General features: G+C 38.5%; 1 long non-coding RNA gene across 1 annotated transcript; it reads left to right on the plus strand.

Annotated features, from left to right (window-relative positions):
• Positions 1-46: 46 nt before the first annotated feature.
• LOC308178923 lies at positions 47-24,319 on the plus strand. The gene is made up of 3 exons (XR_013940035.1): positions 47-9,425; positions 16,943-17,104; positions 22,425-24,319. It is a non-coding gene; the product is annotated as an uncharacterized lncRNA (long non-coding RNA).
• Positions 24,320-27,818: the final 3,499 nt, after the last annotated feature.

Below are 27,818 nucleotides of genomic sequence, written 5' to 3' on the forward strand. Positions count from 1 at the left end.
CCGTGGGGCACGTGATGTGGGGAGGGGCCGCGCGGGCCGCCCCGCCTCGCCCGCGGGCTGCCTGAGGGGAGTTGGGCGCGGGCGGGAGCGGCCGCCCTGAGGGGAGCGCCCTGAGGGGAGCTTCCACCCCTCCGCCTCACAAAGTGCCGCGGCCGGGCTCTGAACGGCACCTCCGCTCGGGAGGAGGGCCCCTGGGCGCTCATTTCAGTCATTTCTGGAAGCTCGGGGCAAATGGAGCGGTTTGGTGGTGGTTTAACATTTAAAATCCGTCACGTCTATAATACAAAGCACCCTTGCCTTTTTGTCTTGGAGGAGTTTCAAAGTTGGCCGAGTGCATTCCTTGCTGTAGGGAGTTGTTTTGGGGCTGGGTGTTCCCTGAGGTTGGTGAGGCCCCAGGACAGCTGTACTGGTGGGTCTGCTCAGGGTTGGGGCGAACTCCTGGCATAGCTGCGCTTCGGTACCTCGTGATAACAAAAAAGTTGAATAAAACATTAAAAGCAAAATATCGACGAGCTCCTCGTTCAGTGAGTACTGTCCCCTCCGGCTTTGATTCTTAAGGTAGATCCTACGGAAAAAGTAGCATGTAGGGTAATGTAATCAAAGCCGTATCCTAATGTGATGGAGTAAATTAAGGCAGCAAGGGTATTTGATAACTTTCTGAGAGCGTAATGTTGCTATCTTGACACATCTTCAATGTCAATTATTGTAATTTCTTCCAAGCCTTTTGAGTTAAACGGCTCATCATAATTCCAAAAGGACAGCTAAATGAGCCATTTTTATCACACTATAAAACATTCCCAAGGAATCAAATAAACAATTAAAACCAGAACATTTTGTTTAAGGGATGGTTTAAAGATATTACAGTGTTTTTTGTACCCTTTTTCTCCTAGAGCCAAGCTTTTGAGTTACTGTGACTCAAATTTGAAAGGGAGTCATGAACTCTAAAAATGACTTGCAATAGATTTTTCTGTGCATACAGAGAGCAGTCTGATACAGGTACTGGGTCCAGTTCTCAAGACAGAAATCTACCCCTTATAGTCAAATAATAAGCCAAATCTTCTGTCTAGTCTTAAAAAGAAGTCATAAGTTTTATTTCTTGTCTTTAGGTAGCTTTTGGGTCATGCTAGAAAATGTTGATGGCTTCTAGTGAATTCTATGAAGTTCTGTCTGTACTAATTGATGCCCCTTCCTTCTGCACTGAAGAATAGTATTGATTTCTGGTATAAAACATGGAGTTCCACGTCAGATTTAGGCATAAGTGCAAGACAAATGTATTAAAATAGTTTCAGACCAAGAAAGAATATCTCAGAGATGACGTTAGTAACCTCTAAAACACACAAGATGTTTGTTTTTTAACCAACGCACATACTGCTTGCCTCTGTAGAGGGCACTTGATGGGGTCCCCTTGGATCATAAAATATTATCAGGTAGAAATCAGTCAAACAAGGCTAGGATCTGCCTTGCTGATTCAACTTAGTTAAAATATTTAATTGTCTCTCATTCCTGCCAAGCCAAGCATCAAGAGGCTCAATCTGGGAATAAATCCTAGGCATTGTGCATGCCAGCTGACAGAGCTGCCCCTAGGCCACCTTGTTTCCAAATGAGCCATCATCACATTTGGGAGAGGGGGTACAAGAAAAAATGAATTGTGTTAAATTGTTTAAGCCTATGTGGCTAAATAATGTCTGTTGTGTAAAAATTATGCATGATTGCAAATGATGGCAAAGTGTTTTCTTCATATCAAAGGACCAATGCCAAAAGGAACAGAGCATTTTCACAGAAGTAAATAAAAGTTGATAAAGGCAAGCACCAACTAATATATTGTATGTATATTGATTTGTAAATCCCTCTGAAATTAAAATGAAACTAAGCCTGGTTCTAGCTGTGGGTATTAACACTTGAAAAATTGCCCTTAAGTTCCCTTTTGCTATGTGATATTCCATAAATGTCACAAACACAAATATTTGCAGGATCAGAACAACTATTAGTAGTAACATGATTTTCCTTTTATTTGCTGACTGTAGCGGTCTTGTGGTAAACAAGTTTGCAACATTTTCCGAGAAACTACAATGATCTGATATCTTTATTTCCCTCTCAGAGGATCTCTAGCTTTTTATATTTACGATGAAGAGTTATGAGAGTTTTCTAGCTTAGTGGCAGATATTTCTGCAATTGGAGTCCATTCAGCTGAAAAGAAAAAGGAAGAAAGGAAGAAAGGGAAAGGAAAGAAAGAAAGAAAAGAAAGAAAGAAAAGAAAGAAAGAAAGAAAGAAAGAAAGAAAGAAAGAAAGAAAGAAAGAAAGAAACCTTCTTAAAATGACATTCCCATAAGGAACACAAAGGGGAAACCATATTTTGCTTGATGCATATTCTCCAAGCAAACTAATGCATATGCACTTGATGTGCCTTCCCTTGATAATTTATAGAGATGCAATGATACAAGTGGTTGGCATGGTTAGAGTCTTCTGTTTCTTAGACAGCTGAACTTCTGTTTCATGATCTAGCTATGTAGAGAGAAATCCTAAGTTGTGTTAGAAAGAAATAATTCTTTGAAGAGAAGGAAAAAATAGGTGAGTCATGTCAGTACTGTTTCTCTTGATTCAGCAGAATAATAAACAGCCTCATTGTTGGCAATCTCAAGACTGTATGTGATCACTGAAGATAGTTCTCATCTTTCTGTGCTGTTATTTAGAAAAATCAGTTCAGAATATGTTTGGATCAACAGCATCAGCTTTCATGTTAAAATTGTTTTGATGACCGAGGGACAAATAGCCTTGCTCAGAGCAGTTTTCTTAGATGCAGCACAAGAAAGCATTTGTTCTGTTGCTTATGAGTCTTAACCTAGTTTTTGAGATTTTTTGCCAGCCTGTTGTGGTTCAGTATGCTTATACTAACAACAAAGAGGAGCATTCCAGTGCTTAAAAGGTTCTTGTCTCTATTTACTTCATGTTTGTGTATTTTTCTTCCTCAAATGCATTCATGGTAAAGAGGGCATAGGGCCTATTTTGAGCCTTTATTTGTCAAGAAGATAAATGCACATCACTGAGTACACACAGAAGTATCATTCTGCAGTCACAACTTTGTCAGCACAAAGACTTGAAAGATGTCTTCTCCAAAGCATGATGATGTAGTTGCTACTATGGAAAGCAAATAAAAAATGAATAATCCTGAGAGACTTGTTTATTGGCTGTTTCACGAACATATTCACATTTAGCATCTCGGATACTCAGGAGCTATTCTAGGAATCACCCATCTGATTTTCTGATTTTCATGTTTGCTTTCTTCCACAGCTCTAGGGCTCTGTCTGTCATTTTATAAGTGAAGGAGAAGAAGAGGCGGGCAAAAACGTGAAGCAAGACACTGAGCTCTGCTGCCTGCCTTCTTGACAAACAGTTCTTCTCACATAGTCCTTCTAAGCCGCTGTGCAATGGCAAAGGGAGGCTCTGTACTCCCTTTGTATCTCCCAGAGTATCCAGGGATACTCCCTTTGTATACTCCCAGAGTACCCAGGGATACTCTGAACTCTGTATCCCTGATTCCGATCTGCGCAGCTTATAATAGTAACAGCAGCACCACATCTCCGGTGAGGGAACTCCTATCTGTGCCACACGAAGGCTCACGGGGAGTTTTAGGGACATGATTGCCGTGCCTAGTACTTGTGTGTAAGGAGCAAGGAGCAGGCAGCTGTGTGGGGAAGGCGGGGAGGACCCCCCGCAGTGCTGTCAAGGCCAGTGATGCTGGGGGCGTTGCGTGTGGAAGCATAGCTTCTGCCAGTTCAAGCTCCGAGGGGATGAGTCTCACTTTCCATTTTTCTCCCCTTTAGACTTCAAAACAGCTGAGTGAAAGGGGAGTATGCACAACTCCCATGGCAGGTCCAAATCTTCCTTTCTGCATTGCCTTTGGGGAATGAATATTCTGTTCTATGGGTCTATTTTATAGGCACAGTTTTCTCAAGGAATACAGCTGGAAGTTCCTCATTATTCTCATTTGCATCCTCAAATTATTCCATGGTCCTTCTCAGATATCCAAAACTATGAAAAACTGCAGACATGGGCGGTCCAAGAGCCATGGCCGGCGTCACTCGGACAGCAGGCTGTGCTCATTCCTATGGGAAAACCCAGGGAGGTACTTCTTATCACACCAGCAGTCCAGGATGACAGGAATGGCTTCTTCCCCTGGCAGGGAACCTTCCCGCTGCCTTCATTCCACCTTCCCCGCAGGAGTCCCCTCTGCGGCGCCTTTCCCCGGAGCCACCCGTGGGCCCGAGAGCGCAGCCGCTGCCCTGCGGCACCAGGTGCCAGAGGCAGGTGGCACCACGCCTGCGGGCACCTCACGGTCTCTAACAGCATTGCCAGTCAATGGCATTCCATTAGAAAATATAAATGCAGAAAGAAGACTTCTTGTTTTGCTGTTGGAAGTGTTCCTATTGCAGAAGCAACACAGCTCATTTTTTTCAGGAATGCACTGTTATCAGAGATGTCTTTTCTTTTTGTGATTTATTGTATTCATACAGTGTATTCTGATTAGATCCCACCTTGCTGTTACCAGTTCTGGAATATTTTTTATTTATAACCTTTTCGCCTTAATTCAAAGAGCAAAGATCTTTGAGCTGTCAGCAGAAGCAGGAAGGGAAGCATGGTGTTCCGTGCTACTTGGATGAGAGCTGGGGAATCTTTAACATAGAGTTAGTTGCAGGACAGAATTCTGATTCCACTAATGTTAGTGCAGGTTTCAACATTTACTTCACTGGCGTTCTGATGTCATTTTTATATCAGTTTCATTTCATGTGTGACACCTGATTTTGACAGGTGCTTCACGCAGACCTCAATACGAAAGAAATTTGGCCGTTGCAGAGTCAAAATACTTTGGGGGCCAGTGGTAGATGAAACTAGTGACAGAGCTTCCTTCAGTAAATCACAGTTTGCATTTCTTGGGGACCTGAAATCTAATGAAGACCATAATAGCCAGAAGTTGTGAGCATCTCACAGAAGACGCAACCTCATATAACTGGGAGCTAACTTGGGCTTGTCTCCATGGGGGACATACAGGAAGTCTAGAGTTGGTCAGGAGCTGAGAGAATGAACAATTGATTTGATCAGAACTCTTAATAAACAAGGTTCAAATTAGCAGCACAATATCTCCTTTGAGATGGTAGTTGTGTATTACATGGCTCTTCAGAAGTCATAGACTCGAGTTCCAATTCTCCTACTCGGGTGTTACCCAGTGGAGCAGAAGGGGCAGCAGAGCTGCAGCGTGCAGGACTCATTTAAGAGAATTGAACTTGCCTTTTTAGCTTCCCTGGGGGGGAACGCAGTGGTTCAGTCTCTGTGGTACTTGATCTTTTGTACTTGTCTGAGTACTCCTGTGTGCTACATAGTTTTATGTGTGTCTGGGATAGAGTATTCTTTAGGATGGCTCCGTTCATTCAGTTTCCTGCTCAACCAATTCCTGAGGGAACACTTGAGAAGGGAAAGAGGACAGCTACAAATAATTTTCTGGAATTTTTAGTTTACTTTTAAGGAAAATACAGACTGAATACCATTCCTACTAACACACGGTGAAGTTACTGTATTCTAAAAGATAAAATGAGGGCTTATTTAGTGTTTTCTGTCCTCATTAGGCAAAATATGCATGTACAGTAAGATTATTACTACAGAGGTTGTGCTTCTGCTCTTTTGCAGATGTAGTAAGTCATGTTGAGAAATCATTCTTCAGCAAAAAATGAGCTAATTCTTTTTTACTTTTTCAGTACCATTTTTTTGTCAGTTGTGAATGTTGCCATGGCAGCAGGCAGTCTTAAAACATTCTGCTTGCCTGCAGTATTGCAGTTTAGTATGCTGCTTCTTAATGGCACAGGTGCCATCTTGCTGCAAATTTTGGAAGGGCAGGCTTCTTAGCAATTTGAAGACTATTTGGTGGACAGAGGAAGTGGTTGTTTTTCTAGGATTGTTTTTAATAGTAAACTTTTAAGCAGAAAAGTTAGCCCCAGACAGAATTAATTGGATGTTCTGTTCCATGACTTCAAAGATGGAGACTATGTCATTGGCATAAGGAAAATCAGAAAAAAATAATCGTGGGAATCTCTGTAGTGCAGTTCTGTTGTAAAATGCACTTTGTCAGCTTGGCTTCTGGACAGCAGTAGGCTGTAGTCAGGTTACTTCGGACTAAGTATCTGTACTAAGACTGGAGCATCTCTTTAAAACAGTCTGAGAGAACAGTTACATGATATGGGGACTTCAACAATAATTTAATTTCAGAAGTTCTGCATTGTCCTTGATCTGTGCAGGGTAGTTTGCTGTCTCCCTCAATTGTGCCTGTATAATTGTGGGACCATGGTATAAACTGAATCAATGAAAAGATCCAGGTTAAAAACCAATCCTTTTCCTTTAGTACCACTTCTAACGTGGCTTATGTCAGTGATCGGATTTTCTGTATGGTCATGTGAAGAGTTGCATCAGCACAGTTGGCAGGGTTGCGAATTACTAGCTCTGCAGGGTCTGTTGTGTAAAAATAATTTATGGGGATTTTGTTGGCAAAGTCCTCTTACCATGTAATTACACTGAAAGTAGCAGTCTAGCAAAGCAAGCTTAGCACTCTCCAGTACGTTGAGGTAACACTCTGAAATATTATGGGGAGGAGCGGATTTAAGGGAGTACTACTCATGTATTTGAAGGATATTGGATGTGGCTCTGAAATTTATTCTGCAAGGCCAAGAGCCCCAGCTGCTTCCAGCATTTCAAAGCTGTTGGCATAATCCATTGTGAAGCCAGAGCAACAAGGAAAATCCACATATAGACAGATGCTTGTCTCACAAATATGTTTGTAAACAAGAAGGTTTTAGTCGTTTGGGTTGTGTACCACCTGAGTGACCTCTGTGCAAGTGTACAGCAACGTTAGGTAACTGGGAAAGGATGCCAGTTTACACAAAAAACAATACAAGGAATGGTACTGAAAGCAGAGACATGGGTAAACTGGAATATGGAGTGGGATTTAGAGCTTGTTCCCAAAGCCTTTCAAGTTAAGAGTCACATTGTTTTCAGTTAGAGGTTATCCCTACTGCACACCTCTCGTTGTTATACAAATGTGTCCTTCTACGTCTGGTTATTAAAAAGTGCACTGGAAAAGAATTCCCAAGATGAATTTAATATCGTCAGAGAACATACAGATATTTTCAGGCCTCTCTCCTATAAACTACTTCTGCAAGGCTATGTCCTTCAAATTCTAAGGTCCGGTTGCAGAACTAGGTTTTTTATTATTAATGTGTAGTCTAAAAATATGCTTTAATTTAACCCAATTTGAAATACAGAGACCTTGAATGCTATTATTGGCCAAGTATGCAAATAATTGTGTACATGAATGGCTTATAAATCTCAGTAGTCATTTGCAGGCTTGCATATTGGAGGAAGATGTCCATACATCTACAGCTAAGGATTTTATGACCCGTGGGATTTGTATTTAGGTAATTATACCCTTGGTTAGTGAGCTAACAGACTAGGGGGAGGGATGGTGTTGTGTGTTTTGTTTTGTTTAATTTTTTTCTCCAGATAAAATAAAGTGGAAATATTTCAGAATTTATTTTAGAGAATGGCAAGTCTAATCAGATCGGTCAGGAAAGATACCAGTAGGTTTACTTCTTCAAAAATCATTCAGAAGACATGAATTATTTTAACATTTTGTCTTCCTTTCCCTTGGTTTTGTGACTGTTGCAAAAATTCTGATTATTAATGCATTTTTAACAGAACCTGTCAAAAATATTTTTTTTCTCTATTTGTAAAGATGTTATATGTGTGCATCTGAATGATACAGTATGTACATCTTAAATCTTCATGTAGGCCTCCAGCTGGACTTGTTGAATAGCAGACCAGCTGACAACGTAAGAATGTCTCAGCTTGTGTTTCTGCCCAACACAAATGTCATATAAATATTGTATATGGATATATTTCCAATTCTTTAAAAGACAGTTACTTGGTCCAGGCTTGGGTCCGTTTATTATTACTATTATTTTTCACCTGCATTTTCCTCTTCAGAGCAATGAGGACCTCTGCTTAAGACTATGGGGAACTCTATTTAATTATTATTGGCAGTCTGCAGTCCTTTGTGCTGTCAAGAAACTCATGATGCTAATGGATGATACCGCAAGCACTCAGTAGTGGTTTTATCCTCAGTGGTTAGTGCTTTCTTTAGCTGAATAAATATCTGATGGAGTAGAGAGAATACGCTATGAAACATAACTGTATACAGGAAATTATTGGCAGCCCTATCAGGGAGCCATAGGATTACATCATTCTTGTAAAGGTTAATTTTGCCATCGAGCCTTTATTAATGCATCTAAAGTAAAGAATATCAATGTATAATTTTTTTTATTGACACTTTACAACAGCACTGTTAGCATTGCCAATGGTTGTGGAAATGCGTCAGTTACTACGAGTAGAGGATAATAGTCTCCAGTCAGTCTGCTATATACCAGCACTTCAGAGGTCCTGAGAAAGTCGTCAATGACAGAAGCAATTCTGTATCACAACAGTACCCGTGGGATTCCCAACCCGTTATGGGCCTCTGATACAGTTATCGTGATGGAGGTTGAGAAGTACTGGCAGACTTAACTGAGTTTTTACTGTATCAAGGATTCTAAAGACATAGACATTTCAAAATGTCCCAAATTACCTAGATATGTATTGAATTCGAACAGTAATTTTTACAAGCCAAGCAGCAACCTCGCTTCATCTGTAGACATTCAAATGAGTTTACAAATCTCCCTCTACTCCTGTCCCAGATTGTGCAAGAACTATAGCACATGCAGCAGAATTTTTCAAAGATGTCTTTCTTTTATTTTTTTCCTAATATTTCTAGTGTAATAGTGAGTGGAAGCACTTGTTTTTTTCACTGGGACAATTACGCTAAGAATAGCTCTGCTGAGATGGAACAAAGTCCTGCCAGGCCTGTGTCCTGCCAGCGGCAGACCAAGCAGATACTGTGTGAGGGCATATCTGATATTTCTTCTTAATGCTCCTCAGCTATTTCAATCTTCTCATGCTGGGTGAGTACATCTCAGTGTATATCTGTCCCAAATTATTGCCTGGTCTCCCCCTAAACCCTTGCAAATTTCTGGCATCCACAATATACTTTAGCAAGGAGTTCTGCAGGTTTGCTACCCATTTTGTGAAGGCCCACTAAACCGCATTTGTTTTGAACCTTGATTTTGCTCATTTTATTTACTATCCTCTAGTCAGCTGCTTACCATTCCATTGATAGCAGTTGATCTATTATCTCTCGATAACTGGCAGCTGCAGAGCAGATCATGTCATCAAATATTCTGCTTCTTAATAAGGTGTTGAAGGCTAAGTAAGGTGATTGGTAGTACTTAGTAGTAAGTGAAAGGTGTTGAGGATAATAGTGAGTAAGGACCTAGTATGACTGGGAGAAAAGGTAATCCTTGCAATAATATGGTGCACTCTGTGGATATGTTGATAGGCTTTCTTTCTTTTGTGTTATTTCAGTATCTGCAGCCACCACACAGCCTTTTCCTTGTCTCATTGGGTAGTACCCTAAAAATAAAAACTAGGTCTGAAAGGAATTTTCTAATTTAAACTATTTTTTTCTTTTTCATGTCCTGCCTTGTGCTGTCTACACTTAGATTCTCCTTCAAAACTAAATCCTTCAGTAGGGTCAACTCATGCCACTCTGACCTTATTGCTTTTATTTAATTAAACGCATACTCATAAGTTACTGTTTCTACGTTGACTTGCGTACCGTACCTTCAGTGAGAAACAGAATTATTGCCCCTTTTACTAAATATTAAATAATAACAGCTACTACAACTAATGGTTGTTATCCCATAAGGGGGAAAAAGGATGTCTTCATGCCTGTACAAGCGGTTTGTATGTCTTACTATTGATTGCCCTCATTTTATTCTTTTAAGGGAGTAGAAAAGAAGCCAGGTCTTTGTATTTATTTATTCTTTCTTAATCCTGGATCACTAGTCTGCTAAAGCTAGCAGTTGTCAGACCCTAATTTTTTGGCCTTGATACCACAGAAATGCAGTGCTTACCATACTGTGGATAGTTCTTCCTACTTTAGCCTGTGTTCTGTATTGGAATTTGTGTTTGTGTGGTTTATTTTTTCAGGACTGGTCCTTCAGTGCCAATCCAGTCAAGACTTCCCAACATATTATGGATGACTCTGTGGTTTGCAGTGTCACTTACAAGTTAATTTTAGTGGATTTTTTTTTTTTCCCACTCTGTTTGGTTAGCAAATTTGAAACATTTGTGAAGCTGTTCTCATCCTTTCCACTCTTGAAATTTTATGAATCAGAGAAAGAAATGCAACTTTTAGACCTATAGAAGTCATATGTTCAGTAGTTTTTCTGAAACTCTGTAATTATAAGCAACAAGTGTAAAAGAGCATACTCTGAAGCCCTTTTTCTAAATGGACAGTATGAGCATTGAGATAATATCAAATCAAGTATCTTATCTGCAGTTACTAGCACCTTATTTCTTAAAGTGGCTTTTAATAGTTTTATTCCATTTATCCTGTTTGTTCTCTATTAAAATACATAATCCAACTTAATTGTTCCACTTCACTTTTTTTTCTTGTCAGGCTCACGATGTGAGGATATTATTCTAAGAGCTGCTTGGTTTGGATTTTCTGCATCTTACCTTACAAATCTTACAGTGTAGCTGGAAAAGTAGAAATAAAGCATTGTTACCAAAAGCTATAAAGAAAAGCTTTCTGAAAGGCCAAGAGAATGGAGTTGTATGTATTAGAAATCATACTGGAGTGCTCCTGGATTTCATTTTTTTCTTGATCACAAGGTTAGAATTCAACTGGTAGCAGCAGAAGTCCTGTGTTTGTGTTTAAGTGTTGCACAACTCTAAGAATAATTCAGGGTATTTCTTCTTTCAGAGTACGTTTCTCTGAACTCCCACTCTGGCTTGGCATTGCAATAGAATGTGGGTTAGCTGTCTGGGACATTTTGTATTTCAACACTAATCAAAAGTACGGTGCCCAGAATTTGCCTTTCACTTGCGGTATTCTGATCTGCTGTGCTTTTGGCAATCAAGAAGTATACTGTGAAATTCTTAGAGACAAATTTTTGGCTATTCAGGTTTGGAAATGCAGTTAAATGTATTTTTACTTTAAATGAATCCCTACATCAAATAAAGTTCAAGCAAATAATTTTAACAGTTACTTTTTGGCTCGTGGTTGGCTGGGACTTGTATGGGCAGGTATCAGACAGCTGCATTTAGTGGCTGTATGCTGAGTTGAGCTTTCTTGAGAGGTCAGCCCAGTGAACCAGAACTTAACATATGCACTGAATTTTTCCCTGGGCCCTGCGCTGTCTTCACATGATGCTCCTACGTGAAAATGTCAGGGAGATGGAAAAGGTTTATGGTCCCAGGCCTGTTTTATGATGAGTGTTTCAGCCCAAAACAGGCACCCATTTTGCAATGGGGTTGTCTCCTCTGAGAAGTCTAGACAGAGGAGAAGGGAATGGTTTTCTCCTTGCACCACCATTTGTAGGATGAGAGAGAAATTTTGCACAGCTGGAGATTGTGAGTCAAAAGGTTCTCTGCTTTGATATCTATCAGTGTGACACCTAGTATCCTAAAGCACAATCAGACTTGTAAAACATGTTCTTAGTAATTCCAGATGCATCCATCCTTGCACTTTAGTGGCTAATTTCAGCCCTTAAGGAAGAACAAGATTTGGGGCTGTGCAGAAGACTGAAGCAAGCACAACTGCTATCTCTCTCCCAAGACTTGGTAATTTCTTAATAGACAATTTTTACAAACTCTGACCCCCAACTCTCTTCGTATTCACTGACCAGCTCATGTGTGTCTGGACAAGGCGATGAATTTTGTTGCTGAAACAGGTTTGCAACAATTAAACATGCAGGAATATGATCATGCTAAGAGCAAAGAAAGAGAATGAATGTAACTGTTACCTTTTTCTCTGCATGGTGTTACCTGAGTCTTTGCTTTAAGGCACTCCCCATTTCTCAGTGATTTGTTAAAGCTTCAGGGTCAGAAAGTCTGCAGACATATAAAATGCTCAAATTATTCACATTTAAACAGGAAATATTTGACTATTTATTAGCATTTAAAATGTAAACTCAATTTTAACTAATGGACTTTCTAGTTCACTTCTACAAGCTGTTGCCATCAGACAGAATTACCTGTGTACTGGGTTTGACCCCCTTGGTGAGAGGCACTGATCTTTCATTTAGTCGTGGCTGATGACAGGTACAGTTGAATAGTTTGATTACTTTGCATATCTTTACATGCAGAGTATTTTGAGTGACAAACCACTAGAGGGCACAATGTGATTGCATCTTTTCCAAAGTAGGGTGTGGTAGCCAAACAGAAAAATAAAATGTGAAGTTAAAGGTTTTTTTCATATTTCGAAAGAATCCTGGTGTTTTGCACAAAATAGAGTATATTAGGCTGAGGTTTTAGCACCTCTGGCTTTTTATTTTGCACATTAAATTATTTCTCTTGAATGTTGATATGCTGATGTTAAAAGTCCTCACCAATTCCTGCCCAGTAAAGATTTTCACAGGGATCTATTATCTCGCTAGGAAAAGACCAGTATAGTAATTAATGTAAGACCAGTATAGTAATTAATGTATGAGCTATTTTTCTTTTGAGACTGAGTAATGGTGCTTTGATGTATGCTCTGTAGGTAACCTTTGATCAATCTAGTTCCGTTTTTGCTTAGTTCTTCAAAAAAAAAAAAAAAAAGAGAGAGAGAAAATGCAACTTTTATCCCAAATTGTTATGATTCAGCAAACCATAAGATAGGGTGAATCCACCCCAACTAAGCAAACTCTTAGAAATGGTGATTTAAAGAGAAAATGCTGCATTGTTTTTCTTCTGAATTCAGTGGGCTTAGCTTCAGTAGGTAAAAGGCAGTATCTATACACTTTGTGTTATTATTGCTTTCTGACTGTACCATTTCTACCATTTGTAGATGAAAATATTGAAATTATGATCTGTTCCACAACTTGTAACTAAGGAATCATCATGACTCTTAAAATTTGTAGCTGAATTCAATTGACTCTTATGTTTTAAGATGTGCAAGCAAACATGTAAAAGTTGATTAATATAGAGAGATTAAACCTAGCCTTAATTTCCCAATAGTATAGCTATCCAAATGATGTCTAATGGATTTTGTAGGTAATGCCACTTAGGGCCAGGAAGGGCTCTGAAAATTTTGATGATACTGGGTTTTGTTTGCTTGTTTGCTTTTTGGTTTGGTTTGGTTTGTTTTGCTCAACCTGAGTTTATTCAAGATCTATAAAGAGTTCAGGACCTGGGGCTAGCAGAAGAAATGATTGCTAGTTGGGGAGGAAAAAAAATGCATTTTGATTGCTTTCTATGAATCTTCCTACCTGCTTTTTAGGACTTAGCATAAGTACTTCTAGGAATTCCCATGGGGAACTTTACAGGAATTTCCTCAATGTTTTCCTAGGATTTTTTTGGGGTGCTTTCTGGGAATGCCCTGGTGCTCTCTAGAAATTTTTCACATGCTTTCTAGGAATTTTCCCTGTACTCTTTAGACATTTCTAGGAAATTCTGGAGTTTTATAGGAATTCCCTGGGGTGTTACAGGAACTTGGGTGTTTAAAATAGTTCTAGGAATTCCTGGAACTGCTCTACTGTATGTAGAGCATTCCTGTGGATTCCTGTAGCTTAGTAGACTTCTCCAGGACATTCTAGGAATTTGGTGGGAGATGATGTCTATGGGAGATGTTGTCTATAATTGTGCTAAAAATGCTTATAACCTGCTAGGTGGGTTCTCAGGCTTTCTCAGTATTTCAGGTTGAAAAATCTTTTTAGGAGTTATGAGAGATTTGTAAGAATCTTCCTAGTTTTTCTAGGAGTTCCTGAAACTTTTTAGGAATTTTCACAGACCTTGAAGTTCTGAAGCTTATAACTTTTTCAGGAATATTTGGGTCTTTCTAGGAGATTTCCTGGCATTTCTAGGACTCTGGATCAAGAACTTTTCTGGGAATATCAAGACTGAGACCTTTTTTATGCTTAGTGTATTGAAAGTCTAGGAAAACTCTTGACAACTTGTCTTGGAATTAATTGACCTAGAACTGTTCTAGGTATTTCCCTGGCTTTTGTAGGAATTCCTGAGTGATAACCTTTCTAGGAATTCTAGTCCTAGTCTCTAGGACTGAGACCTTTTCTAAGGTTTACTGGATCTATAAATTTTCTCCCTCCTTATGGGGATTTCTGGATCTGAAACCTGAAATATTTCATGTGGTGTTCTGGGAGTTTCCCTTCCTAGATGTGAAACCATTCAAGGAATTTTCCCAGGCTTTATTAGGAAATCTTGGACCTGGATTATTTCTAAGAGTTTCCTGCAAACATTCCTACAGGAGCTATTGTATTTACTGGTGTCCCAAACGCCCCTGTTTTGCTTCAAGTTTTAAATTTTTTTTTTTAAAAGACAGCTTTGTACTTAAGTGAGTGGAAGTTTCAACTGACTTCAGTGTATGCTAGTACTCTCTGGGCACTAACAGAAATTCTTCAGTTAATGTTATGCGCTCCCATCTGAGGAGGAGCACAGCGGTTAGATGTGATGTGACACAATGAGTTTAGGATCTTGTGAGTCAGTTGGTCCTCTGCCAGTGAGAGAGCTTTATCACAGAGAACATAGGAGCAGATATTTCAGTTAACTAACAGGAATAAGGCTACAGCACTGCTAAGTCTTAAAGCATAATAATAAAGCATGTGTAATACATCTTTGAGGTCAAGTGTCAAGATTAGGAAAGTATCAGCTTGCCAAACTGAGTAGAAAAGTTACTCCTATGGACCACAAGAGCTAATATATCGTTCACATACATGCAAAGGAAAGTTATAAAATGTTTACTCTTCTTCTGCCAAATACCTGAAGCCCAAACCTTAACTGGACTTGAAAAAAAAATGTTTCTATATTTCCCTTTAGGGTTCTGGAGTCTTAAACTGGTGTGAGTCACATGGTTGTTTTCCTCAATACTGAGTTATCTTTTGTGGTATAAATTAATGTCGAGAATAAGCCCTCTCTTCCCAGAATGTCCTGTTGCAGAAGGGATTATGCTTTTCTGAGGAGAAAAATAGTCAAGAACAGGTAATAGGGAGTGTATGGTATTGGCTAATCAATGGAGTATGTCAGAGCTACCTGAAAAATTCTAATCCTACCAGCTATCTTTTAGCATAATGAACAAAAAGGAACTGATTTTTTTTTTCCATGTTATTCAGATCTCTTACTTAGCAAGGTATAATCTACAAATACACGTTTTGCACCAGGAGGTGCTGGTCCATTATAATCCCAGTAAGAAAGGCACTCAGCTGCTCTAAGGTATCACTGAAAATGGTATTTATTAGAGCTAACACTATAACACTCTACAGAGATGGTAATGCAGATAATATGTCCTTTTATATGCTAGGAAGCCGAGTGGCATCAAGTGCACCATGTGAACCTGCTCATAGAAGACATCTTCCCATTTTGGTTATCTGAGCTATTATAGGATTTTCTTACAAGAAAACAATTCTATTCAACATTTCTAATGTTAAGCAAAGGATGTTTGTGTGAGAACTTCTTGCTGCACTTTAGATAAAGGCAAGGCTGTGGAGGTGGTGTAGTCATTGATACTAAGTGGGAGCTGCCTGCAGGCTCTGTAGTTACAGTCAGCTGGCTAAGTTTATCCTGCAGCCAAGGAATTTGTGCAGCACAGCAAATGCCTGAAGGCCATGCTGTACATGCAGCACAGCCTGGTCCTACTCAGGCTAAGTGTTATGTAGATCTCTATCTCCTTGGTGTACAATGGTCATTCAGCAAGCATCACTACTGTGTGCAGCCCTGCTACAGAACAGCTGAAAATTGGAAAACTCTGCCTCCCAAATGAGATGTGAACTGGGGTTTGATACTATGAAAGGCTCTCATGTACATAACCGTCGCCACCTGAGAAATGTTGGAGCACTTAAATGTCTTGTATACCTAACAGAATGAGACTGTTGGCTTTTAGCTTAATGTTCTTAATATATGTGCTTTGTACCTACTAACAACGAATTATTGGCAGGTGATCATCACTTGAGAAAGCTACCTTTTCCCCTCTTGCACAGAAGAGACCATAGGCTAGCCACCACTTAGGTCACTTTTCCGTCTTTGGAGAAAAAATGATACGCATGGAATACCATGCTGACCAGAATAATGGTATCACGCGTCTCTGGGAGTCAACCAACTCAGCTTGTGCTGTTTTAACAACAGCTGGTCATGTTCAACAAACGTGACATTTACCAAAACCAATGCTAACTCAGTGGAAACTCAGAAACAAATGTTCTGGCATCAAGACGTGTCATGCTGTATAATGGCAAGTCAAGGAACACTTCTCACTACAGAGAGTTAAAGCAAGACTGCAAGATAAAATGCTATTTAAAAAAAAAAAGCCACAGTGGCAGAATTAGACAGTTTAGTAGGTCTTTAGCCTGAACATTCAGTAACAAAATTAGAATGTTATAGTTTCTCCCTTTCCTTCCTTCTTTTCACGTCAATTTATATAAAATGTATAAGAAAACTAGCCAAAAAGTAAGCTTTGCTATATAGCATCACTCAAACTAAGCAGCCGAGGAACCATTTGTTATTTTGTGACTCCTGGAATAGAATTGTATTATTGAAAGTGATAGCAGAGAGAACAGTCTATAGGAGTCCGTTAAAGCTTCATAATGCTGTGAGTTCAATTGAAGACTTTGGTTCATAGAGTTGTGTTGAACAGACTCACCTTGCTTCCCATGAGTCATTCTTCTTGATAGATTCTGATAAAAAAATTATGTATTAGAAACCTTATACAAGGAGAAACAATCACTGAGGCACTGTGGGAATGAGAGGGGAAATTCAACTGCCTCTAAGGTGTACAACTAAAAACTACCAAAGGCCTCTTTTATGATCATTACACAGGTATTAGTAGCCAGCAAGCAGCATTTGAGAAGTGTGAATAGCAAAGCTGGCACGACAAGTTAGAGGAGAAAGCCACTCTTCTGTGCTTCCTGTTGAAATGTTGTACTGAATGGGTGTTATGTCAAAGGAATGACTACAACCAGAAAAATGAGGGATTTTGAGGTAAGAAATAAATAATACTGGTTTTATCATGCTTGTAAATGATGTTACTCAAACTGGCTGGCTTTCATATAAACTGTAGTTCATTTGGTCAAATTACCAACACATTTCTCTTCATGCCTGCTTGGGAGACAGCTCCAATTATCCTAAAATAGCATCCTTATTGGCAGAAAAACAAACCTTCAGACAAGACATGCAAAACTGATCCATTTCGCTTAGCTCAGGCATCTTGTTTATTTAAAAAAATATTTTTCAGAATAACGTGTTGCTGAAGCAGTTGTTTCAAACAGGTGGTTCTTCTTACTGAATTCTGCAACTTATTTGGTTAGGTTAAGATCTAAAAGATTTATTACTTTCCTATCATCTAGTTTCTTTTTGTTGTTGTTGTAATTGGGGAAAACCTAGTAGCAAACTGGAAACTAAGATTCCAGAACTCTCATTTATTGCTTTGTATGAGCTGTTTGGACATGTCCTGAAGTAAACAAGTTAAGCTAAAAGGCCAAGCAAAGACTCTACAAGATGTGTTACACAAAGATAACTACCCACGTGTTGTACAGGGGAGGGAAACACTACAATTGCATAGTCCTTTTCTACCCTTCTTGATGTGGGATTCTTAACTGAACACTAATGGTACACAGGGAAAAACAGTTTAAATACAAAACTGATATGAAACTTGATTTCCCTTTTAATACTAGTATATGATGTGGTTGCTGTAGTGAAAGGTGACGGACTTTGACTAGACCTCTTCCAGTCCTCTCTGGAGTAAACTTTAAAATATGGAGGCTTGAACGGATCTGGGGGGTGGGGGAAATCCAAACAAACAAGTAGCTGAAACTTCAGTATTGAGGTTTGTTTTTTTTTCTGGTATGGTAGCCAGGGCCTAGATTCTGCAGCAGCAGGTTTGGCCTTGTGAGGCAAAATATACTGAAGTTCACAACCTGAGGCAACTGATCCAGACCTTGGGCCTAAACAGTCTGTAGTATTTAGCTGTATTGTAAGTTTTGTATAGACAGTTACTCACTTGGTCATTTTTAAGACTTGATGATGAAGCACTTTCATTTAAACCTACTTTTCACAAAGATAAATTGTTTACTTTTATATCCATCACCCTCATTTTCCGTATTTCCAATTGCTGGACAGAGAAGAGAACAAGGGTCTCTTGGAAAAGAGATCAAATACCTCAAGTAGAAATTTTTTTATCTATGTTATTTCCTTTTTATAAGAACCCTATTTAAAAATCTTTTTTGGCAGGAAGAAAATAATAGAGATGGGAAGCATCTGATAGCAAATGAACTGAAGGCCTACAAAATATTTTTTATCTATAACAAATGTTAAGTAAGGCAGATGCTACGTTAACTACAGATCTGTACTGCTAGTCTGTCCTATAGAGTATCTCTGCCCTTTCAATTTGTAGGTCTACATGCAAAATAATTTTTTAAAATTATTTAGGAATTTTAATTAGAGATAATCAGGCATATTATACAAATAGTTATTTCTGATTGCAATAATATTTGTATTACAAGAATTCTCAGTTGTTTTTATATCAACTATATTGACTAAAATTAAAATGATGGAAGCTTATAGCATCTTGACGATGTTTTAGTATACATAAAGTAAGACACATCTGTTGATGAAGCTGTAACAACTCCTCTAAATTATGCCATAGCAAAATGGTCTCCAGTCTGATGATGATTCTTGAAATCATAGAATCACAGAATGGCTCAGGTTGAAAAGGACGTTGAAGACTATCCAGTTCCAAGCCCCTGCCAAGGCAGCAATGCCACCCACTAGGTCAGGTCGCGCAGGGCCTCATCCACCCTGGTCTTGAACACCTCCAGGGATGGGGCACCCACAGCTTCTCTGGGCAACTTGTTCCAGTGCCTCCCCACCCTCTGAGTTAAGAATTTCCTCCTAACGTCTATTCTAAATCTTCCCTCCTTTATTTTAAAACTATTCCCCCTTGTCTAATCATTGTCTGCCCATGTAAAAAGCTGCTCTTCAAATGTCCTGAGTTTATAAAATTTCTTAAAAGCAAATTGAAAATAACCCATGTTAGTTACATTATTTTCTGGGAAAGCTGTTAAAAATAGCTTATCAGGTAATGCTGATGAACTGTGGAAAATGCATTTCAAACTGTAATATTGGCACAAAATAGTGAAGAATTGCTCAATTAGCTGAAGGGCACAGGGCTTCGTCACTGACCTCTGGCAAGCCTCTTTGATTAGGGGCACGTAAACAAGTTACTTTGGGGCAAACAGCTGTGCAAACTTGACATATCTCAGCTTCTTGGTAGTATTGCCAAATAGCCATCCTTACCCCAGGCTCAGATTTCATGCTACACCTGACCACTGATTATTTGGCAAAAGGGGCATGCATAGCATGTCTTAACCTGTTGGGCCTTTTCAGCTCTCTCCATCTCTTTCCCACATTTTTGAGGGAGAAAAGGGCTGTGCTCCTGAGAAGACCAACAGAAGAACCTGTCTGGTGTTCTGCGCTCATCCTATTTGGTTATTTTTCCCAAAGGAGAGCAGCCAAAAAGCAAAATATCAGGCAGTGTAAACTTCTAAGACAACGCTAAAAGCATAAATCTTCCTTGATTAGCTGGCTTGTTTTTAAAGAAATGTAAATTTTTTTTCACTGGTGTAGACTGATGTAGCTTACCCAGGAATGTCAGAAGCAAGCCTGGTTCCTAGAAGCTTATTTTCTCTCCCAACATTTTTTCACCCATATCCTCAGTATGAAGTAGATTTAGTGATATCCTTCAGGAGTACTATGGACAGACTGTGGCTCTGTCATCTGCGCTCATTCTGTTGTGGCAGCAAGAAAGCAATTTCAGCTGTGGAGGCAAAAATGAATGTTGCAACCTCAAACCTGACGGAATATCTAATTATCCCTGGAGGGTGGGCATGCTTGGGTAGTGTCAGTAACCGGTGCTGCTGAAAGAAAATGGATTTTTTAAAAAGGCTTATTTCTCATACACGGTATAATCTGACCACAGTATAATCTGACCTCAGCAACAAAAGTTACCTGGGTTCTGCAGAACTTCTGAGGCCTGTTTTCTGGCAGCATACTGCTGCATTAGGCAGGAGCTACTGACCCTATACTGTCAGACATCACTGCCAAGCAGATTAGACATGTATTGTCAAGAGCAAGGAGCTGGCAAGCCTATGGCAGAAGAACAAGTCTGCAGGGAGGGGTTTTGCTTGAACCTGCCATAGTCAGGCAGGCTCAATAGCTTCTAATTCTCAGGAAAGAGCAAAGGAGAACAAACAGTTCCTTAATAATGCGGTCTTGAGGCAGTGATTCCACACCAAGCTGGAAAGCTGTTTCACACTATAAAGAATTGGGGATGGCTTTGTGAAAACTTAAATGTGAATGCCATCATTTCATCTAAGTGCATCACCAAATGCTGAAAATTCTGAAGTTTTAAATCTGAGGCAGGGTTGGGATTATATGTCACAGAAATTCTACGTGAGGGTCACTCTGGTTTTTAGCTCTATCATGAATGTGATCAGCTTTATTTCTTCCTGTAATCATCTCTTTGGCTTGGTACAAGTGACACCTGGATCCAGCAATTAAATATTTATACTGGGCTGCTTTATGCCATACTGGTACACGTGTATCAGAAAGAAAAGGCGGAAATAGTCTCCTGTAAAATCAACTTGAGAATATGTTGAAAAAGAACTCCAGACAGAGCTAGGGAATAGCATATGGCCAGCGTGCTAACTGCAAAACTGCATTTCTCTGGCTTTGCTGACAGAAGAGTCTGCACAGAATAGAGCTCTCTCTGGGATGGCTGGTGCATGCCGTTGAGCATTCTTACTTACAGCTAAGCTTCAGGGGGAGTTTATGTGAGGGCCAAGTAAGTTGCATACAAAGGCTGGAAAAGAATTTGAAGTATGGTAATTTTTTAATGTTTTGACTTCATTAAGGTTGATGTTTTTACTCTCATCTTTTGATTATGTGTGTGATTAAACACCTAAATGCTTGCTGTCTTTTTGTTTTTATTCCTTTATAAGAGTATTTTATGTTTGGGTTTGGTTTCTATTTGGACAGAATGAAATTTAATAACAACATACTTAAATCTTAGCCAAGTTACTTATATATTAAAAAATAGGGAGGAGGTTCTTTTTGTTTATGTATCCAGTTCATTTAAGAAACCTTATTTTCAGATTATAAATTTTTAGCACTTTCTTGCAATCAAAAAGCTTGAATATGGTAAAGTAGACTGTTCAGGAACCAAACTACATAAGCAAAAGCACAACTTGGCAGAATCGTGTTTCCCAGTTATTCCTCAAAGGTATATACCCCTGTAGAGCTGTGAAAGTGTGATACTCTGTCAAATTTTAAAAAGACAGTGAACAGTGTAGCTCATTCGTTTTCGTGCAGCCTTATATTTTTTCTTGCCTGTATTTTCAAGTCTTTATTGTTATTATGGCTTTAAGAGTAAAGGCAGCAGAAGTCATACCTAAATTAGGTTGTCTTATCTGGAGCAACTCAAAATAAAAACTACTGGGTTATCTTATGTAAGCAACTCATGGCAGCTGATCCCCACTGACAGTTTAGAATTATTCAAACTGTTCTTGATTATTCAGGTTTCATCTTAATGAAAATAGAGGTCATTCTGTTTAACTGGACTTTCTCATAAGTGAAATGAAAGTCTATTTAAATATTTGTACGAGTACGGTTCTAGCTTTTAAGGGATTATCTACAGAATATATTTAAAGACATTTTTAATTGGTATCTAATATCAAGATTGGACAAGATTTGCATTTAAATTTGGCATCTCTGAAGAAAGGTCTCACACAAGGAACTGTTTTGGAGTTGTTATTGTGTTTGTTTTTTGAGGGTAGATTGAAAAGGCTGTCGTTCACATGGTTCGTGCATAGCAAGATTGCTTGCTTTCTCTAAGCATAATCCAAGGTAGATGTTGTATTATATACAAGGCTCCCTGATCTCATGAAAGTGACAGTACTTGAGATCATGATGATCAAGTGGCACTAGAAAACAGGATGAAAATAAGGAAAAACTGAGATACCTCTTCAGATACCTAGGTTAAACTGTATCTTCTGATTATTTTTTTTCAGATTGGTAGTCTTAAAAGAATAAATTTATTATACTCGTATTTTTTTCTTTCATATTTTTTCATAATTAACTTGAAAAAACCTTTATGTATGGCGTGTTGTTGTCTAAACTGTATACTGTTTTGAATTTTGTGTTGAGAGTCTGTAAAATGAAATTTAGAATTGGAATGTTCATTCGACAGCAGTGAAAACTGACTTTCCTTCAACTACGTTGAACAAGTTGTCCATATTCTATTTAGCAGCCACTTGACTAGAGAAGAATTATGAAATCCAGTGAGAGCTCCTTCAGAGGTTTGCTGTTTGAAGGCTTCTATATGAAGATGACCCAATGACACTGTGTAACTTATTTTAGAAGAACTGCCTGAGGCCTTGATTTATTCTGGTTAAGAGGCAATTTTTATCAAGTGGCAAGCAGAAGCAAAGTAGAAAAAACACATGCTAAATCTCAGTATGTCAAAATAAATGTGTGTGAAGGTAGGTTTCTGAGACTGTCTTTAGGAAACTAAATAAATGATCTGGTTTTCAAATATTCTGAACACTGTAGACATTATACAGAACTGTAATCCTTTTAAAATAGCTTCTGTGAATCATTTTTGAGACACAGTCTTAGATTGATATAGGTTGGAAGGGACTCTGGAGGTCATCTGGTCCAAAACCCTACTCAGAGCTGGGCCAGTCTAGATGTTAGACTCAACTTCAGATTCTAGCTCAGGTTGATCACAGCATTGTCCAGTCACATAGTCTTATCAAAATAGATTTGGTTTTGACATATCTTGACACTTTTTGTGAGCTTCCTGAGTGCTTTTATTGTAGACAGCTGCATATAGACATTGCTGAGATCAAAAAAGGACTTAATATAATGCTGTTGAAATTGGATATTGTGTAGGGGCGTGTTGGTTTATGGAATGTTTTGAGCTGTTCATTATAGGCTGACCTCTAAAAGTCCATTTCTTCAGAATATCATGCAAGTGTTATTAACTGTTTTGCAAATGAGAAGAGCTTCTTACAGAGACTTAGTATACAGATATTCAATTTTGCACTGATCTTTTTATTATAACTTTGGTTTTCCTGCTCTTTGCTGGGTCAATGATTCTAATGTGTCCAGCATCTTAAGCTAATGATATCTATGGAATTTCATATTTTTGTGTGTCATTCTGCTTTGCAGTCAAGAGATTTGTATTGGAAAGACTCTCAACCTGACTGCAAAGGAACAGATCCTGAAACAAAATGGAACTTCTTATTTCTTTCCTTTGCTTTGTTAGGGGGTGGGGAGGAGTAGAACACTTTGTACACTGTCAGAAAATTAAATTGCAGCCTGTGCTCTTCATAGGCATCAGAAGTAATTACTAATGTTGAAAGATGCACGCTAATTTAAGTGTTTGAAAATGTCGCAAATATAACTGAGATATAAGCCAGCAAGGGATGTGTGATTATTGTTTCAGTCAACATAGCCATGGCATTTCTGATTCTTATTTGACAAACTCCTTAGATGACTTTCCAAGGAAGGCTTCTGCTCATCACTTCTTAATTTGACTTTTACCATAAAACAAAACTGGCATTTTAGATTGTGTTTTGTAAATTGCTAATGGCAAAATCATGGACTTGGTTACCACCCTTTATCTGAACTGGAAATATTTTTAGAAAGTACTGTTTGTCAACATTTCTCCTCCTCTTGGTACCCATGAAGAAATGGTTTCATTCTGTCCTCTGATACATGTAGAGTTTTTCCTTCCATGTATTTTTCCCTTGAGCCATGTATTCTGGCTTGGTCCATAAGATTTCCCTACTCAACTGGTGGTCTGTTTGCTCACAGTTCTCATCTTTCTGTATCTCTTCATTGTAAAAAAGAATTCTCACCATGTAAAATTTTCTATTTGAAGTGGGATGGCAACATTCCTTATTAATGTCTGTTCTCTCTGTCCCAACATGGCTTGCCTCTGGCTGAAGTTCTTAAATGTCTCCAAGGATATTACTAATCCACTTTGGAAGAGAATGGATATTGTATTTTACAGAGGTCTTAAGTCTTTTAAACTAATTTTGTTCCAAAATGTGTCTTCCACTCCAATTTCCTGTATTTTTCATGAAAGGAAAAAGTTTTGGTTTTCACTGTCATAAGGAAAAACTCTAAATAAAAATCCATATCAAGATTAACAGTGAAGTTCTTACTTCTTGAATGAAACAAGATTCTGGGGTGGAGGGTAATACTGGAATTTTTTAGTATGATTACTAGTAGGATTATTTTTTTCCATTTGGAAGAGAGAGATGAGAAGTTATAACACTTTGTCTAGTACTTCAAAGTTAGCAAAATTACAGCAAGTACTGAAGAATTAATCCATCTGTTTTTTTAGCCTTGGTCTGGTTACCTAACCCTATTTTCCATTATCAAGTTATATACTTGTAATGTGGTGCTACTTCCTTCAAACCAGTCGAAGACCTCTTCACTGCGTATTTTTTCAAAGTATACATTTTTCATGTGTTTTCTAGTATAACTAAGGTGTCTAGCCTATTTCTATCTGGTTGAAAGCCACTTTTTCACGTGTATGGAAACTGTATAGACTGGGCCTTTAGCACTGAAGGAGAGTATTTCAGCTGCTTCCTCTAAGGTCCACCTGACACTGGTTTATCTGCTTTATCATAGAAAGAAATGCCTTAGAGGGAAAAAAAAATGCATCACTTTTCAGTTATGAAACTACAGGGATTTGTATTGGCTAATGATCTGTTTCCAAAAGTGTTGTATGAATCTGCCCTTTCAATCTTGGAATATTAAACTTGCCTTATTTTGGGGCAAATGATGCCCAAATTCTTCTCATTTAGATTTTAGATGCACATATGTATCAGTGCACTGACAAGTGCAGAAACTGTATGGAGAGGAGAAGTGTTCAGACTGTTTGTGCTTTCTTATTTCCAGCCACTGAACAGGCAGGTCAGGGGAAGACAGACTATTAGATGCACAAGTTCTTGGTTTTCCTTCCCCACTATGGTATAACTATGTAGGGATTCCCATAATTTGGTATGAACTTTGGGTGACTCGTTTCCATTGTCTCCCTTACAAGAATGAGAATGAAGTAGTGCTGAAAATAGAGCACCGAAATCTTGAGTGTGCTGGAGTCAATATCTAAAGTTCATCTTCATTTCAGTGTGATAAGGATTTCATAGCATCTTATGGGAACATCTGGACTGTTATATACTGGTATATGTTCCATAATGTTCTTTGCACCTGAGCCTGGATCTATTGGCTGGTCTTCATTAAAGTAATCTAGGAAACTTAGGCAGCTGACCTTAAAAGTTAGTCTCAAATGGATGTACTGCTTATGTATTTAAAAAAAAAAAAAAAAAAACTTTTTAGTATGTATTTAAGCATTTTAACTATTACATACTAACAATAATAATACATATACTAACTTTTTGAAATAAGTTATGATACAGGTATGATTAACAGAGAAATGTCACTTCTTAAATATTCACTTGTTTATGTTCCATTTTAAATTGTAAGAGATAATCCTCTCATGAACTCATACAAAGATAAATATGCAGTGTATAATATTCTATTCATGCTCTGGACTGGAAGTCAGGATATTTGCATCCTATTCTGGTCTGTGAAATTTTAAAGCTTCCCATCAATATTGCTGCACCTCAGTATGATACACATCCTTAGGAAACCAAGCATCAGTGTTTCTACTGGTCATACTTACCATCTGTATAGCATACTGCTTTGCTGTGTATGTCCATGTCTTGCTTCAATTTTTGAGGAGGAGGTTAATGTCCATCTATTTAGGAAAAAAAAGCATGAGAATGTATTTTGTCATTTTACTAGAGATTCCAAGCAAGTTATAGCCAATTTTTTTCAGATGTTAATTGAGGTGATGTATTCATTTGATCTCAAAAGCTCTGTCATAAGTAACCAAGTCTTAACCTCCATCCAGTCCTTCCAACTGAATCAAGAACTTTGAGTAGGAAATAAAGGTCTCTACACCAGATACATGCTAGCTGTATAGATACCTGAAGTTTCTGTTAGCAAATTGTGGCCCAAGAATGTAGAAAATGTGGCAAAGAACTGAAGCTATTTGTTTCTGTAGTTTAGTGATAGTGTAGAAAATCTAAAATCTTCAGTTTAGTTCTTTTTATTAAAAAATAAGATATAAAGAATGGGAGAAATAATGCTGCTACTCTCTTTAATGTATTTTGTATTCTAAAGCACAGAAGGCAGTTTGTTTCATAATGATGGAAAATTGTATCATGCAGGTGTTATCAAATGCAATAATTAAACCTCAGCAAAATAGTTCAAACATGCTGTTACTGGAGTGACTAGTTAGTGTTGTGGGTGATGGGGAAGAGATTCTGATTAGGAAGCCCCGTAGGCAACGGGGGATAAAAGAACAATGTCAGCAGCATCTTAACTAGCTTTTTTTTTAAAAAGTCTTTGTGCCCCACATGCTGCTTCTTGTACTTCAATAACGAGTCATCAGCTGATAGTTCTTTTGACAACCAAGTGTGCTTAAAGGTGATTAAAAATGTGAAAAGTGGCCAACATGCTTCAGCCATAACTTGCGAGGTTTCTTCCTCATGTTTTAGGAGACTGTTAATTCACTACTAGCTAGATCGTGTGAGTTAGAGGAAGAATATGGACCCCTTGTGCAAGAATGCTGATTTTATAGCTTGTTACATATCCCCCTCTTGTAGGAAGTATCCAAAAACAGACTAGCGACTAACTCAAAAAATAAAAACCCGAAGAGGAAAAAGTCCAGGTTTACCAGAATACATCGTGTCTTAAAACCACTGGAAACACAAATCTGTATGACAAGAGCATGCATGAAGGTTTGGCCAAGCATTGTGGACTTTTGATACAAGAAACAGCCAAATTTAGCATTTGAATACCTGAAGATTCAATTTGATAATGGATGCTAGGGACTCACTTCAAGAACTTCTCAACCATCAGTCATACATACCGAATCCTACTCTTTAAATACTTTATTTTATTTTTATTGTTCAGTTTTCCAGAATGACCTTTTACATGAAGGTTCCACTTATTATTAATTTGTATGGAATGGGAAAATAAACAAACACATACCTCCAACTCAAAATTAAGTGGCTGCTGGGTGGAGGATGATAAACTGTAGAACGATTGCTACTAAATTGGCAGGGGAATGTGCATGTCATGGCAGGTACTTGTACCTCCTTTTGTGACATGAGTTAGGAGAGCAGAAGATGAGAGGGTCCTTAAGAAGGGCTGCAATTTAGAAATTTAGAGAGCAAGGTGGCTGGGAGTGTTAGAGAATTTCTGTTCCAGGTGTAAGGTGTCTCTAAAATGCCAGCGGAGATTCACTGATGCGGGAAGGTAGCAGATGTCTGGCTCTCTAAATGTGCAAAATTAGAAGCCAGGTTCAAGGTGACCACTGGGAAATTCCTAATCCTCTGAAGAATCCATTTTCTTTTGTGAGAAGCAGCCGCCATCTTCTTAAGGTTTGCAATGTAAGAATGCATCAGTGGTGTTTGCCCAGAAAATGACTGGGCCAATTGGATTCTCACTGGAAATCTAGTTCAGTGAGCTGATATGAAACTGCAAAAGTATTTCTGCGGAAAAATTGGAAACAAAGATTCTTCTGATACAGCAAAAAATGTGATTATGATATTCT

Source organism: Anser brachyrhynchus, assembly GCF_964034855.1.
Source record: "Anser brachyrhynchus genome assembly, chromosome: 16".
NCBI classification, from domain to species: Eukaryota; Metazoa; Chordata; class Aves; order Anseriformes; family Anatidae; genus Anser; species Anser brachyrhynchus.